General features: G+C 42.7%; 1 protein-coding gene across 7 annotated transcripts in view; it reads left to right on the top strand.

Moving 5' to 3' along the window:
* Nucleotides 1-13,978, top strand: part of CELF4 (CUGBP Elav-like family member 4) — a 694,523-nt gene extending 680,545 nt beyond the window's left edge. For 4 of the 7 annotated variants that reach the window (XR_009420407.1, XR_009420405.1, XR_009420406.1 and 1 more), the window contains exons 13-14: nucleotides 10,447-10,534; nucleotides 12,412-13,978. The gene's annotated coding sequence lies outside the window, so the exon portion shown is untranslated. The remainder of the gene's footprint in view (nucleotides 1-10,446; nucleotides 10,535-12,411) is intronic. The other 3 variants (XM_059491868.1, XM_059491867.1, XM_059491866.1) reach the window with 2 other exon arrangements.
* Nucleotides 13,979-14,341: the final 363 nt, after the last annotated feature.

Genomic DNA, 14,341 nt, shown 5'->3' with positions numbered 1-14,341 from the left:
GTTAGCAATTATCAGATGTCATTTGTTCTACTGGTACTACGGAATTGGAGCTTGTTTGCTGAAATCTTAATTTCATTTTGCTGAGGCAGAATCCATCAGAGAAGCTTATGCTGCAGCTATGATTCCTGTTTGTCAGCCCTTGGTAGGGAATGTGGCATTTTTCTTTCCTCCTTTTCTACCAGACAGAGCACAGATCCCAGCAGAGAGCACAAGGACAGGAAAGACTGAGGGAGAGCAGCCTTTCCTTTGCCATGAGAAGACTGCTGAGTAAAGTTCCCTGTGCTGCAATGGAGAGAACATGGGCAGTGCTCTGGGACAGGAGCTTTGGGCATTTCCAATGCAGAAGGAGCTATAAATCTCCCCAGCTCCTCTGCCATTTCCCCTCCCATACAATGATGGTGTATAAACACTTCTCACTTGACTTCAGGAGCATTGTGCACTCTATAGGGTAGGGGCTAATGTTTCCACTGGCAAATGTTTTGCTCTTTTCAGACTGTGCAAAGGCTGGGTTCTTCTTGGTGGTCAGGTCAGGGAAACTCCTGCAGCTGTGCACTGGTGGCTGTCCAAACCAGCACGGGGAAGCAGGCACAGGCATTGTGGTGTTGGAGGCAGCCCACATATCCACAGCTTAACCCTGGTGGTCTGGGGCTGCCTCCTTCAGGCCCAGCTCTCACCCTGCTCCAGCTCAGCCAGCTCGGCTCTCTGGCATTAGCATTCCTGGCCATAAGTCTCCACACAAAGCACTGAATCCAGAGGGAGTGCTCTGAAGAGGGAGAGCTGCCTTTCCCAATTTCTGCTGAGCAGAGGAGAGCTTCTTGGGACTGACTTACAGAATGGTCAGCATTTGAAGATTGGCTGGACAACCTGTTTCTTGCGAGTTGCTCTGGTTTTGTTTAGTTTTAACTTGTCCCTGCGGGTATTCAAATGGCTCTTGGTGTGCTCCAGGGGAAGGCAAAAAGGGATTTTATATTTATAGACTTGCCAGAGCTATCGAGTCCTAGCCAGTTAGAAAAAATCAAAAGAATAATGGAGGAGAAGGGAAAGCTTGACCTCATGAGCTTTCAGCGTTGATTAGTTTGTTGGTGTCAGGAACCTTTTCTTGTTCAGGGCAGACTAACTGTGAAATAACTTTTTTTTCCCCCTACTCTTTAATCTGTCTCCTGCATTCCCAAGGGGAATGAGGAGCCAATACCTGCCTTCCTGGAGCTCTCCCTCAGAGGAAGCAAGTGCACAGACTTGCACACCAGCAGCGAGGGGCTGGTGGGTTTGGGCTTTTTCTGAGATTCATCTTCTCAGTGTGCCCTTTGGCAAGAGGCTGAACACCTTCAATCTCCCTCAAAATTGTGTAAGAATCAGCAGCCAACACAAGCTGCTCTGGAGATGGTCAGAGGGAGTTTTTCTCATCCTGGTGAGCACAGAAGAGGGAGGGAGAGTTGCAGAGAGGGGCATCTTTCTGATGTTTGCCCTGGATTCCAGCAGAACAATCAGGGCTCCTCCACAGCCATGGAAGAGGGTGGGATGTGCACTGAATCCCACTTCTCACCCACTCCCATTAACACAGGTTAATCCTGAGCTTCCTGGCACAGGGAGGAGCACAGAGGCTTAGGTTGTTAACATGATCCTGTCATTTGTATGGGACGGATGAGAAACTTGCTGAATTTGCTCGGTTCAGCTCTGTGGATCAGGCAGTGATAGCACTCCCAGGCCAGCACAGCTGCAGGCACAAGGGGACATGCTTCATAAGCACAGGCTATCTGAGGTGACAGTGAACCAGAAACCTAAAGGACTAGGCTGATCAGACTCAACCAGATGCAAATGGAATTTGGGATTTATTTTCAATACTCTTTTAAAAGTACTTTGAAATAATCTTGTGAACCAGACATCATGGGAATCAGCACATTGGTTTTCAGTGCTTTCAGAAAAAAAAGTTTTGTTTTGGAGTTCTTTTTAAATTCTCAGACAAAAAGTTTTGACTATTTTTAAGCAGTAATAATGTTTGACTGATCACCTGCATTTTCTGCCCAGAAAGGCTTTAAACAAAAATGTGATCCAGTTCTAAATTAGAATCATATAAATACCTCAGCTATAGCAGTGAAATGAGTCACAGACATAAGTCACATGCAAAAGTGTTTTCAGAATCAAATTCTGAGACACTAAAATTCACCAAGAGATGTGAATTCCTCATATGGAAACCACTCCAACTAGATGGTGGAATTCTTGTCTCATCTTTCTCCAACTCAGAAAGAGTTACCATCTCCTTAGCTAAAGTATGTTCTTTTAGAAGCTTCATACAGAATTTGGCTTCAAGAATGTTTGTGGGGTTTTTAATAAAAAATTATGAATATTTAATAATTAATAGAACTATGTAAGCTTATTGAGTCATCCTGGACTTTAATCAATTTGAAATATTTGGGGCACCAATTTCCACCTTACTACTCCTCACTGGAGGTACATCAGAGCTTTAGTGCAATTAAAATGAAGCAGGAAATATTTTTAGCTAATTGCACTGTGCACCTTGAAGGTAATTTGAAGCTGCAGGCAAAAAAAATAAAATATCAGAAGATGTAATTGAGTGCTGCAAGCTGGGAGTTTGTGTTTCTGGCTGCATTCTGATTTAAAGGGGTATGGAGACAGGGTATGGAGAGCTGGACAGCCTTGGCAGAAGGAGAGTGAAATCTCAGCTCTGGAGGAGAGTCTCAGGGTGCATCACAGAGCCAGCAGCCCTGGACCAGCTCTGGGAGGGTCAGAACATGGGGTGGCTGATGGGAGATGAGGATGTCAGGCGGAGAGATGAGGGATGTCAGGCTGGGAGATGAGCTGAGGTCTCCTCCTTTTCGAAGCCCACACAGACACCACCCCAACACATCCTTCCTGTACCTGGTGAGCAATTAGAGACCAAATCCTTCCCCCTCCAGCCCAGCAGGCAGCTGAGGGCTCTCGTTTCTCATGGCAGATTCTGGAGCCACTGGTGGGGTGCATCCAACACCTCCCTGGGAGGGCACAGGCAGCTCAATTAACCTGCTGAGACCTGTGAGATGGACTTCATGAGGCCATCCTGGGGTCTGCTCAGGAAAAGGAGAGGGGAGCAGGACCCCCACCTTAATGTCAGCAACCGAAACAGAAGAGTGTAGCAGTGGTTTGATCAGCATTTTGATAAGGTCTAGTCAATCTATAAAGGGAAAAGGCAGAAACAGCAGAGACTGGGCACAGAGGCTCTCTTACAGCTTCCCAATTAGACTTAGTTCTCAACCATGCACATTTTTTTAATTAAACTGTTGGAACAATGCTCAGGAGATAGAAAACTCCTTGAGGCCCTCTTGTAATAAAGAACCTTTCATTGTATGCAGAAAGGCAAGCTTAATTTCCTCTCCCACCTAATCTTCATCTGCAGCAGAAGCAGGGGTGAGCACTCTGTATGAGGCAGGATAAATGCTCCTCAGGGCACAGGACCCACTGATTTGGCCATTGAGAGGGAAAGAGGCTACATCCTTTGCTGCAAAATAGCCATTTAACACTCATTTGACCTTTCCCATCACTGCTTCTCAAAATGACCTGAGCTCATTGCGCTGATCTTCGCCTGCAAAGCTCTTGATTGGCAAAGCAGAGCTGACAGAGGCAAAGAGCCATGGCTACGTTTGCATGGGCAGGTGAATTCTGGGTGCTGCCCAGGAGGGTGGGCAGGGCTGTGACCACTCAGATCCAAGCTGCAGCCCTGGTGATGGGCAGAGCTCCCTCCTGAACCCCAGCCCTGCACAGCCCTTCCTCCCACCACACTCCTCCTCCACACCTTCTCCAGGGCTCCTGCACCACCCCTGTGAGCCCCAGCACCCTGTGGCCACCTCCTTTACCACTGCTCAGGGCAGAGAGAGGAAAGGCAGCCCTGCCCACGGGCCCAGTGACATTTTCTGACTGCCCAGGCTGGCTCCTGCAGGAGCAGCTGCTCCGTCGTGGCGCTTTTTCATCCGCTGCTTGAGACTAATGGCTCTAGAAAAATAGATAAATCAGAGGTGACACAGCTATTGCTGCTTGACAATTTTTCATCAAACAAGCTGGGGGAGGAGGGGATGACCAAAAAGTGACATTTTGACCAAACTGGATGTTTCCGCCGCAAATTTTCATTCCGGTAGATTAAAAAGAAGAAATGCAAACAGCACAAAAAGCATAACTGTCTTGATTAAAAATGTTGGTCTTCAAAACACTAAATTCCTTTTAAAAATGGACTGGTTTTCAAATTGATTTAAAAAAAGGCAAAAATTAATCTATTTCTCTGGCCACCTCCCCATCCCAGACTTGTTTTGTTTATTAACTAAAATATTCACAGGAAAGAAAGCCAAAATAATGACAATTTTCCTCCAGAAAATAATTGTCATTTTTCAACTAGCTCTTAATGCAACATAGTTAAATGAGAGCAATCCTAGTAACAGCACCGCACAGCAAGTAAGTCATACAATTATTTGAAAGAAGGGCACCGCAATTTAAGAGCTAATTTTTATCATCACCTTAAATTTATAAATGGGAAAAATGAGGCAGGGTCATCGGGAATATAAGAACAAAACAAAACAAAAGAAAAAGAAAAAAAAAAACAAACAAAAATAAAAAGAAAATAAAAATAAAAAATTAAACATTAGTATTAGAAATGCTGGACTCCCATCTCCCTGTTAGATCACATTGGCTTCTCTTCTCTGTCTCTGTGTGTGTGCAATTGTCTCTGTTGATACATATGTACATGTAATACCTCTGTACATATACATATGGATATGTTGGTGTGCATTTTCATCTATATAAAGATTCATATATACAATCTGTCTGCTTTTTAACCTTCAGATGTCAGAACTGAAGCATCTGACAAAAATACTCTTTCCCCCCACCCCTTCCCTCCCTTCCCCCACTAAAAATAGCACCCCAAGAGTCCAGGTAAATGCGTTGATGTCTGGTATAAATCATCAGGATTCTTTTAATCCCAGCATGGATGCAAAGTCCCCTTCCGCACGCTGCCCTTCCCACCCTAGCACATTTGGGCTCCGAGTGTTGGGCTCACCACACGTCTTTGGCAGCGTTGTCATAGGGATGGAGGCTGTTTTGGAGAGCCCTGCCTCCTTTACCCCCCCTGCCAGGCAGTCTGGGCAGGAGCTGCAGGAGATGGGGAACCTCTGTGGGTTGGATTGGGGAGCATAAGAAAACCTCTGTGGGAGGATTGAGGCATAAGGAAAGCAGAGCCATCCCGCAGCGCTGGGGGCAAAATCAGAGAGGGAAATTGCTGTAGAAACAGTACAAAAGGCAGGGGAGAAAAGCACAGGCTGGAGTTTTAATCATATTGATCAGCTTCCGAGGCAATAGCTGTGAAGTTCTGTCACAGGCAGTACAAACATCTCCAGTTCCTTCCAGCAGGTGTGCATGGCCACAGACCCCAGCAGACAGAGGGACAGGACTCTGACTGCAGTTTTGGGTGCCAATGCACACATGTGTATAAATGGAGATTAATAAATGTTGTGTAAAGGTGTAGAAGTTGTCATATGCCATGATCAGTGTGAGAACAGGAGGCTGCCACTTTCCTGCTGGAAGAAGTTGTTGCCTTTGAGTTTCATCAGGGAGAGGTTTCTTAGCTCCAAGGCAATGAAAAGGGTCTAGAGATGACCAGTGGAGACTTGGCTAATAAGGACTCAGGGGAGAGACACAGTAGAAATTATGTGGAACTGGAGGCAGTAGATTTCTGCAGTGGAAGAAGAACCCAGCCTGGCAGCCCACCAGTACCTGCAGCCTGGCAGCCCACTTGTACCTGCAGCTGGCTGCATTTGCAGCTCAGGAAATGTACAATGACAGCTCCTGTGGCACCCACCAGATAGTCAGGGAGTGTTAGGCTTGTGCCACTTGCACACCCCTCTTAGGTCATCTTCCTGCTGTAAGGGTACGATGGAACCATAGTGCAGATTAGGTTGTAGAAACACCTTTAAAAGTATTAAATTCAGTCATTAACCCAGCACTGACAAGTCCACTACTAAATTCTGGCTCTAAGCACCACATCTATATACCTCCAGGATTGGTGACACCACACAAGGCAGCTAGTTCCAGTGCCCAACAAGCCTTTCAGTGAAGAATCTATTCCCAATATCCAATCTAAACCTCTCCTATTGCAACCCAAGGCTGCTTTCTCTTGCCCTGTCACTGGTTCCTGGGGGGGAAGAGACTGACCCCCACCAGTCTGCAACCTCCTTTCAGAGGGAGGGTGATCAGGTCTCCCCTCAGCCTCCTACTGAACTGAGCCCCGGGGAGCACCACTCCCGACCAGCCCCAGCTGGATGTCATTCCATTCACCGACACCCTCTGGGCCCAAGCATCATCCATTTTTTACCCAGGCAACAGTGCACCCATCCAAGCCACGAGCAGTCGGTTTCTCCTGGAAAATGCTGTGGGAAATGCTGTCAAAGGCTTTATGAACTCCACATGGACACATTCCCAGCATTTTCCTCATCAGCTAAGTGGGTCACCTTGCCCCAGAAGGAGATCAAGCTGGCCAGGCAGGACCTGTCTTTCATTAACTCAGGCTGGCTGGGCCTGGTTGTCCTGCTTGTGCTTCATGATGGCACTGAGGATGATGTGCTCCACAAGCTCCCCCAGCACTGAGGTCAGTCTGGCAGCCCTGTAGCTCCCCAGATCCTCCTTCCAGCCCTTCTTTTGGATGGTCATGGCACTGGCTAACCTACACCAACTGGGACTTCTCTGGTTAACAAAACTGCTGATAAATGAGTTGCTTAGTAAGCACCTCTGCCAGCTCCCTCAGAAGCCAGAACCACACTATGAATGCCTCCCATCTCCCAAAATGCAGAGCTTACCCTCACAGTCCAGCCAGAAACTGCTGCTAAAAGTTTTATTGTGACAGAGGTGTTTGTAGCAATACAACAACTGTGCTGACAGCACAGGTTGCAAGGACATGACTAGATTTATGTTTGTCTAACCAAGGCTTTAACTGAGATTCATTTCTCCTGATGGTATAGACCAGGACTGCAACTATTCCCTTCACAGCAAGTCAGTCAAGGTCCTCATTATAACCATGAAAGAGATACTGGTTCCTTTTGCCCATGACTCACAGTCTTATCTGGAACAGTTCCTAAGCATGAGTGAATTGGGACCTAAAATCCCTGTGTGTCTCCACTAATGCTGTCCTAGAGTGATCTGTTCAGCTGAGGATGTCTGCATCTTGAATTCCATCATTAGGACTCCAATCCCTTATTTCTCTCCAGTGTTGCAGGAGAACAGTCCCAGGATGGGACTTGCTGCTTCCAAAAAGAAGTTGGACATTTACCAGGTTTATTTGGCTATGGTTTGCTCAGTGGAGCAAGATTTTGGGCATGTCCCTAGAGACTATCAGGAGTCTGTCTTCTCCTGTCCACAGACTATGTAGCTTATGCAGACCCCTGCTTTAGAAGAGCAGCTTCATTTGATGCTTGAAATACAGACCCAAGTTAGGCAGACAGGATCACCACACGTCTCTTCGGTCCGAAACAATATTTTCAAGTGGCTTCTTTTTTTTTTTTTTTTTTTTTTTTTTTGCTGTTTTATTAGCCTCAGCAAGTCCTAATCCTTCACCTGTACATATATGTGTGTGTGTGTGTGTGCGTGTGTGTGTGTGTGTGACCTGCAGTGTCTGAGGGTGTCTGTGCAGCACAGACAGAGGGATGGTAGTACCACCTCCAAAGCAGTGGTCACTGATTGACCGGTCCCATCCTTCCCACCCTGCACATTAAATATTTTCCTCAGTAACATTATAGCAAAGAACCTCTCCCCAGCTTGACAGTAGCCTGGATCTAGCATCCATGTGTAAACCCACTGCCCACTAAGCTCCACTCCTGATCCTGCTGCTGGTGCTATCCCGTATTTCAATCCAAGACAGGAGATGTGTGTTGTTGCTACCTCCCAGGAATAGAGCAGGATACTGTCAGCTCCACCAGATCTCTCCTATTCCTGTTGCCTCCTTTGTCCTCCATTCATTGAATCAAAGCCTGTTAACCCTTCCTTTTCCTGCTAGTGCAGCTGAGGTAAGGAAAGATACAGGCCTTGCTGTGATGGTGCTCACAGCTCTCCTTCCTTCCTCGGCTGCTTGTTTTCCTGTGCTATGACATGGCCAGAAAGCCCAGAGAGGTGCGAGGGATGCTAGAGATCTTTTCCTCTTCCAGGAGCTGTACAGCTGACACTATTTTCTCTTGGGCACCTAGGGACACAAAAGACAACAATTCTTCTCTGGGCCATCTTCAAAAGGACAGTTTTCTCCATCTTGGATTGTGAAATAACTGTAGAAACAGATCTTGCATCTGCCTTGGGGGTACCAAGCCTACTGTCTTTGTCAAGCCCCAGGAAGCTCAGGCTGACACTTCCAGATCCTCAAAGGGCAAAACTTTGGGGCCAGGCCATCAGGAAGTAGTCAGCCCCACCTAAGACCGCAGCCAACTGTGGGAAAAGTGTGGAGCTGAAGCCAGAGCTCAGATCGGGGGCTTAGTTCAGCATCATCTCTTGTCAGCTAAGCACAACTGCTGCAGCCAAGAAAGCATGTTTCAGTTCGCAGAAACAGTGAAGAAACCCAAGACAAACAAACAGAAAGCTAGGGAAGGAATTTTCGCTTAGCCAGCGTGCATGACTTCAGGATAAGAAATGCCAACAATATTCTTGTGACACCCCAGCACGAGGTGAAATTTCATTCATGTGCAGTGACTTTTCAGAAATAGGCTGCAAGGAGAGATATGAGCCCTGCCAAGGGGACAGAAAGGCAATACCTGAGGAGCAGGGTGCAGAGCTGCTGACTGAGACAAGTGTATTGTTGTGTGCAGTGATTTTTGGTGTTTACCGAGGCAAAACTCTGTGGGCCAGTAAAGGAACATTGGAACATTTTCCTTTTCCTTCACAGGAAAGGAACAGGGCATTTATATAGGTTGTAGCAACCAATCCCTGGCAGGTTTTACTCCTTTTCCTTTTGCTTTGTCCTTTTGCTTTTTCTTTTCCTTTCTCCTTTTGTTTTTTTTTTTTTCTTTTTCTTTTTCCTTTTGTTTTTTTCTTTTTTTTTTTCCTTTTCTTTTATGCTTCTCCTCTTCTCTTCTCTTCTCTTCTCTTCTCTTCTCTTCTCTTCTCTTCTCTTCTCTTCTCTTCTCTTCTCTTCTCTTCTCTTCTCTTCTCTTCTCTTCTCTTCTCTTCTCTTCTCTTCTCTTCTCTTCTCTTCTCTTCTCTTCTCTTCTCTTCTCTTCTCTTCTCTTCTCTTCTCTTCTCTTCTCTTCTCTCTCTCTCTCTCTCCTCTCCTCTCCTCTCCTCTCCTCTCCTCTCCTCTCCTCTCCTCTCCTCTCCTCTCCTCTCCTCTCCTCTCCTCTCCTCTCCTCTCCTCTCCTCTCCTCTCCTCTCCTCTCCTCTCCTCTCCTCTCCTCTCCTCTCCTCTCCTCTCCTCTCCTCTCCTCTCCTCTCCTCTCCTCTCCTCTCCTCTCCTCTCCTCCTCTTTCTCTTACCCTTTGTTTTTCCATTACCTTTTCAATTCAGGCCAGAGCTAAATGCCAAAGGAGCAAATGTCCTTCTTTTAATGATGCTGATTTAGGAACCATTGTGTCATCTGACTCCTCCTACAAGTCTGCTTCCCACACCATACCAGCATTGCTGTTTCAGAGCCCGCCGTCCTGTGAACTGCTAAATGGACATGCAGCAGCCAGCAGTAGCTGCTTTCCTTTTCGGTTTTCTTTTTTTGTTGTTGTTGTTTCGTTTGGTTTTGGGTTTTGTTTTTTTTTTTATTTATTTATTCTCAGTAGCCAAAGCAGTTCTTGGCCTATTACTCCCCCATGATTTTAAACTCGGGATGCAAACCAAATCAGAGCGGTCCCTGCTCCGGAGTCGGTGCGAGGCAGGGGAGAGGCTCCCGGAGGACTCTGGCCAGCCATCCATCCATCCAGCAAGGCCCAGGAGGCTGGGGGTGGTGTGGGGAAGGCCGGTGCTAACGAAAGCATTCTGGTTGGCAGTGAATGTTTTTATTTTCCAGACTCCGCAAACCGATCTGTGTCTGCGCTCATCCATTCAGTGCATGCTCTCCTCAACAGCCGCTGCATCACGCTCTGTTCCTGTTCGCTGTTGACCGTGTGTCCACATTTAAGTGTGTGTTTTATGTGTGTCTCTGGCTAGGCCTTCTCCATCCTTTTTTTTTTTTTTTTAAATTCTTCCTTTCTTTCTTTTCTTCTTTTCCTTTCTTTTCTTTCCGTTCAGTTGGTTTGTTTTGCTCTCATTCTTGTTTCGTTTTCTATAGTTTAATGGCAAGTATTTCCATTAGAAATTATTTTTGATTGATGCTGTGTTTGTAACATTTTTTTAATTATTATTTTTATATATATCTTCTTTCCCCACCTTTCCCTTTTTCCACACTATATATAAATATATATATATAAAAAATCTTTTCTTCTTTTGTCATTCAATCAAATTCCAACCAAGAGCCAGTCAAATCCACCACAGTCTCGCGCTGAGCTAGGAAAAAAGTTCTCGTAATGACATGAAAGTGGAGAATACAGTTCCCCAGGCCGTAAGTTCAAATCAACTCGAAGTTGAAAGTGTGACATGATGGCGTCATGTAACAAGCTAAGAATTGGTTGCATGACATGCCGTCAAGTTTCGTGCAGGTGCCGTGATTGAAGCATTTTTCTTGGATGTTGTATCAGTTGATGATTGGCCAGTCATGATCACATGTGCCTTTTTTGACTTTGTGCTGCCACAATTTTTTGCTGTGCTCATTTTCGTTTTGTTTTTGGTGCTTGCAGTGGTTTCTTTATTTGTCGTTTGATTTCTCGTCAGCGTTTTATGCTTCTTTAGATGTCACATAGAAGGAAAAAAAAAAGATGGATTCCTAATTCTTTAGAAAAAAAAATGGGATTGTTGTAACTACAGATAATTTGGAAAAAAAAAAGTAGAGAGAAAAATGTGTGGTTAATTTTTTGCACTGAAAATCTTGTGATTATTTTTTTTTTCCGGAGAATTGGGGCCTTTTTCAATTGACACCTTTTTTTTCCCCTTAGGATATTTCAAATCACTTTCTAAAAATTTTAAAAAATAAAAAACAAAAACGGAAAAACCAAATCAAAACTAAAAAGACTAATGATAGTAATGGTAGTTTGCAAACTATAGAAACCAAAAAAAGCAACCCCAAGAAAAGCCTCATTGTATGTCTTTTCAAGAATTCCTAATTCTAAGGTGCCGTATTACAGCAACTCCAGCAAAAATTAATTGCTTAGAGGGAGGGAGGGATTGAGTGGGAAAAAAGCCCATCCAGATCAAAAAGCAAAATGCATCTTTTTGTTTACAACTGAAAAAGGGTCCTTGACGAGTGTTTTTTATTTTTTTATTATATTATTATTTTTGGTGTTGTAATTGTTTAGACTGCTGTGTACGGTTTGCTGTTTGTTGAACCAACAGTGTGAAAACCTGCCAGCATGGATTGATATTCCGCATGACACTTTTCCACCAGAGTGGACCTTTTGCAGTTTCTAAGTTTCTTGATGTAATAAATCACCGAGTGTATAAGAAGAACCTGCTTGCTAGAAGGAGATAAGAGCTAATCCTTAATGATTAAGCATCCTACTTAAATGTCAAGCCTAGTCGGATCATGATTATATTTTTTTAAATAATTTTTTTTATTTAAGAAATGTTAGCTTTACCTTTTTTTTTCCCCCCCACAAAAAAAAGTTTAGTCCAACAGTCTTTTTTTATTTAACCTCCTGTAAATTGCCTGTTCAAAGTCCTACTTTCTGACACACCAAGGAGTAGATGTTATTGGCAGCTACGTCTCCACAGAAAGCTCATACACTGTCAAAGATGGCACCCCATTAAAATGTAGTACTCCCCTCTCCTGATGCCTTTCACCCTACAAAAGCCTGACAAGCAAGATTGTGACCTGGCGTTGCAAAGCGGCACTTAAAAATAACTGAAATGCTGCTGTCTTCACATGTGTAGTGATGCAGATTTACATAGACACGCCCTAATTTTATTTTTATTTATTTTTATTTATTATTATTAATATTATTATTATTACTAATAGGAACAATTGTGCTTTTCTTTATCATGATCGTGACTACCTTGCTTACTTTGGGTTTGATCCGGTTCCCACTGAAGTCAAGGGGAATCCTTCTGTTGATGTTAAGTGGGAGCAGAATCAGAGCCAAGGCCTTCAAAAGCAAAAAACACCAAAGCAGAAGCCCCATCCTGTCCCAATTGAAGGGAGAAGAAAGCATCCATTACTTTCAACGGGAGCAGGATTGGGCCCAAAAGAACAGGCTTGATTTTAATTTCATTTTCATTTTTAGGTCTTTTTTGCCCCCCCTCCTGTCTCAAATATTCCCCCCACACCTTCCCTACTTCCCCCTCCCCTTTTTGATTTAATTTGCAATGATCTTCTTCATTTTTTAGGGCAGCAGCTGAATGGGCCACATTTAGAAAAAAAAAAAAAGTATATATATATTAAAAAAAAAGTGAACTGTTGGATTACATCTTTGACATATCAGCAAATATCAGTCGAGCTGAAGACTTCAGACCTATTCTCTCTTTGATTGTTTAGACTGTAACATTTCTTCAAGAAAAGTATCACATCTGCTGACTTCGAAGGACATGCGCTTGAAAACAAACAAACACATAAAGTAAAATCAGAGCAGGAGGAAGATGAACCGGGATTTCTGAAGAGACACTGATATCACCACAGCGGCTTTTCTTCAAACAGGAGATGCAAACCTGGATTCTGGCAAAGGAGTGCCTGTTTGCCACCAAGGATGCGGTTACCATGCGAGACCCATGGTAACAGTCACTGAGCATCTTTATCTGTCATTCCTTAGCTATATAGGGACCAAAGGACAAAACTTTTTACCGCAGACTTGTAGCTGTATGTAAAATATGGAAGTTCTTTCCTTTTCTCTGAGCTGTTCCTAAAACAGTTTTTGAGAGCGATTATATGAAATATGTAAAACCTAAAAAAAAAATTAAAAAAAACACAAAAAAAACCACAAAAACCACAAAAACACCAAAAAAATAAAACCACAAAAAAAAAATTACAAATGCTTAAATGCTTTTAAAACGGCAAGATAATAGTTCTTTGATACTTTGGGAGGTTCTTTGGTTATACATTAATTAGAGTCTATGAAGCTTTCATATGGTTTTCTGTATAATACGCAAGGATTGCGTTGTTAAAGGCAGGTAAGATGGATATCTATGAAAAGCAAAAAAAAGTAAATAAATAAATACATAATTAAGTACATAAAAAGGCATAGAAAAGAGAAAGGAAAGATGGTTGATATTAAATGGAAAACAAAAAGGTTTGTAAATGCTTCTAACTCTCCCCATTTAAAATCCTAATAGTTGTACAGAATTTAAAAAAGAAAGTTTAAAATACCTATATAATAGAAAAAAAATTAGACAACATAAAAATAAAAAAAAAAACAAAAAAGCAAAAAAAAATAATACTACATAGAAGTTAGCGTTAATGCTAAAAACAAAGATGTTGTAGAACTGTAATTTTGTAGAGTTTAGATTGAGCATAAATTCCTACTCTCTGCCAATTGCTGTTGGATGCTGTTATTTATCGAGGAGAAAAAGGAGAAAAATGGCTATTTTGGCAGCTTTTTTAACTGCAAGCATTCCAGCTATTAAAAAATAAACAAGACAAGACTCAATTCTGTAGACAATGCAAATGGGAAAAAAAAAGAAAAAAAAAAAAAACAGCTGTCTTTTTATCAGACGTTAGTTCTAACTTGAACAACAAAACACAGCTAAACGCTTCATGTCTTCATGATCTGCTGTCCGCAAAATTCCCATCATCCTATGCTTCAGTAGCTTCCATATTTGCTCTAGAAACCTTCAGGGCAAGGGATTAGCCTAGTACCTTAATCTTAAAAAAAAAAAAAAAAAAAAAAAAAAAAAAAAAAAAAAACCTAAAAACCTAAAAAACCTTAAAAAAAAAACCATAAAAAGTAAACTAAAGAAACAATCTCTTTGAAGAATTTCTGAAACTGTTTACAAGGAATTTTGAAAAACAGGGGGATGTTTAAAAAAAAAAAGATGCTGGCTCTGTTTTCTGTAAATAAATTTGCATATTTTGTAGGACTTTTAATTGTAATGATAGAGAAAAAACAAGGAAAACTATTTAATGAAAGCACGATATTTATCTTTGGTAAATGACTTTAGAGCAGTTAAAAATAAGACATTGCTTTAAAAAATCTGACTCAGAAAAAACAATTAATTATTTAAGAACACATATATTTTAAAGAATATCATATTTATTATAATTTATTTTCACAGTCTTAAAACTTGATTTACATAATTCTCACACTTGTTTGCATCGATTGAGCAG

The sequence above is a fragment of the Ammospiza nelsoni genome, chromosome Z (genome assembly GCF_027579445.1).
Source record: "Ammospiza nelsoni isolate bAmmNel1 chromosome Z, bAmmNel1.pri, whole genome shotgun sequence".
NCBI classification, from domain to species: domain Eukaryota; kingdom Metazoa; phylum Chordata; class Aves; order Passeriformes; family Passerellidae; genus Ammospiza; species Ammospiza nelsoni.
The sequence above is the reverse complement of the archived record's forward strand: the minus strand, read 5'-3'. Positions and strand labels throughout refer to the sequence as shown.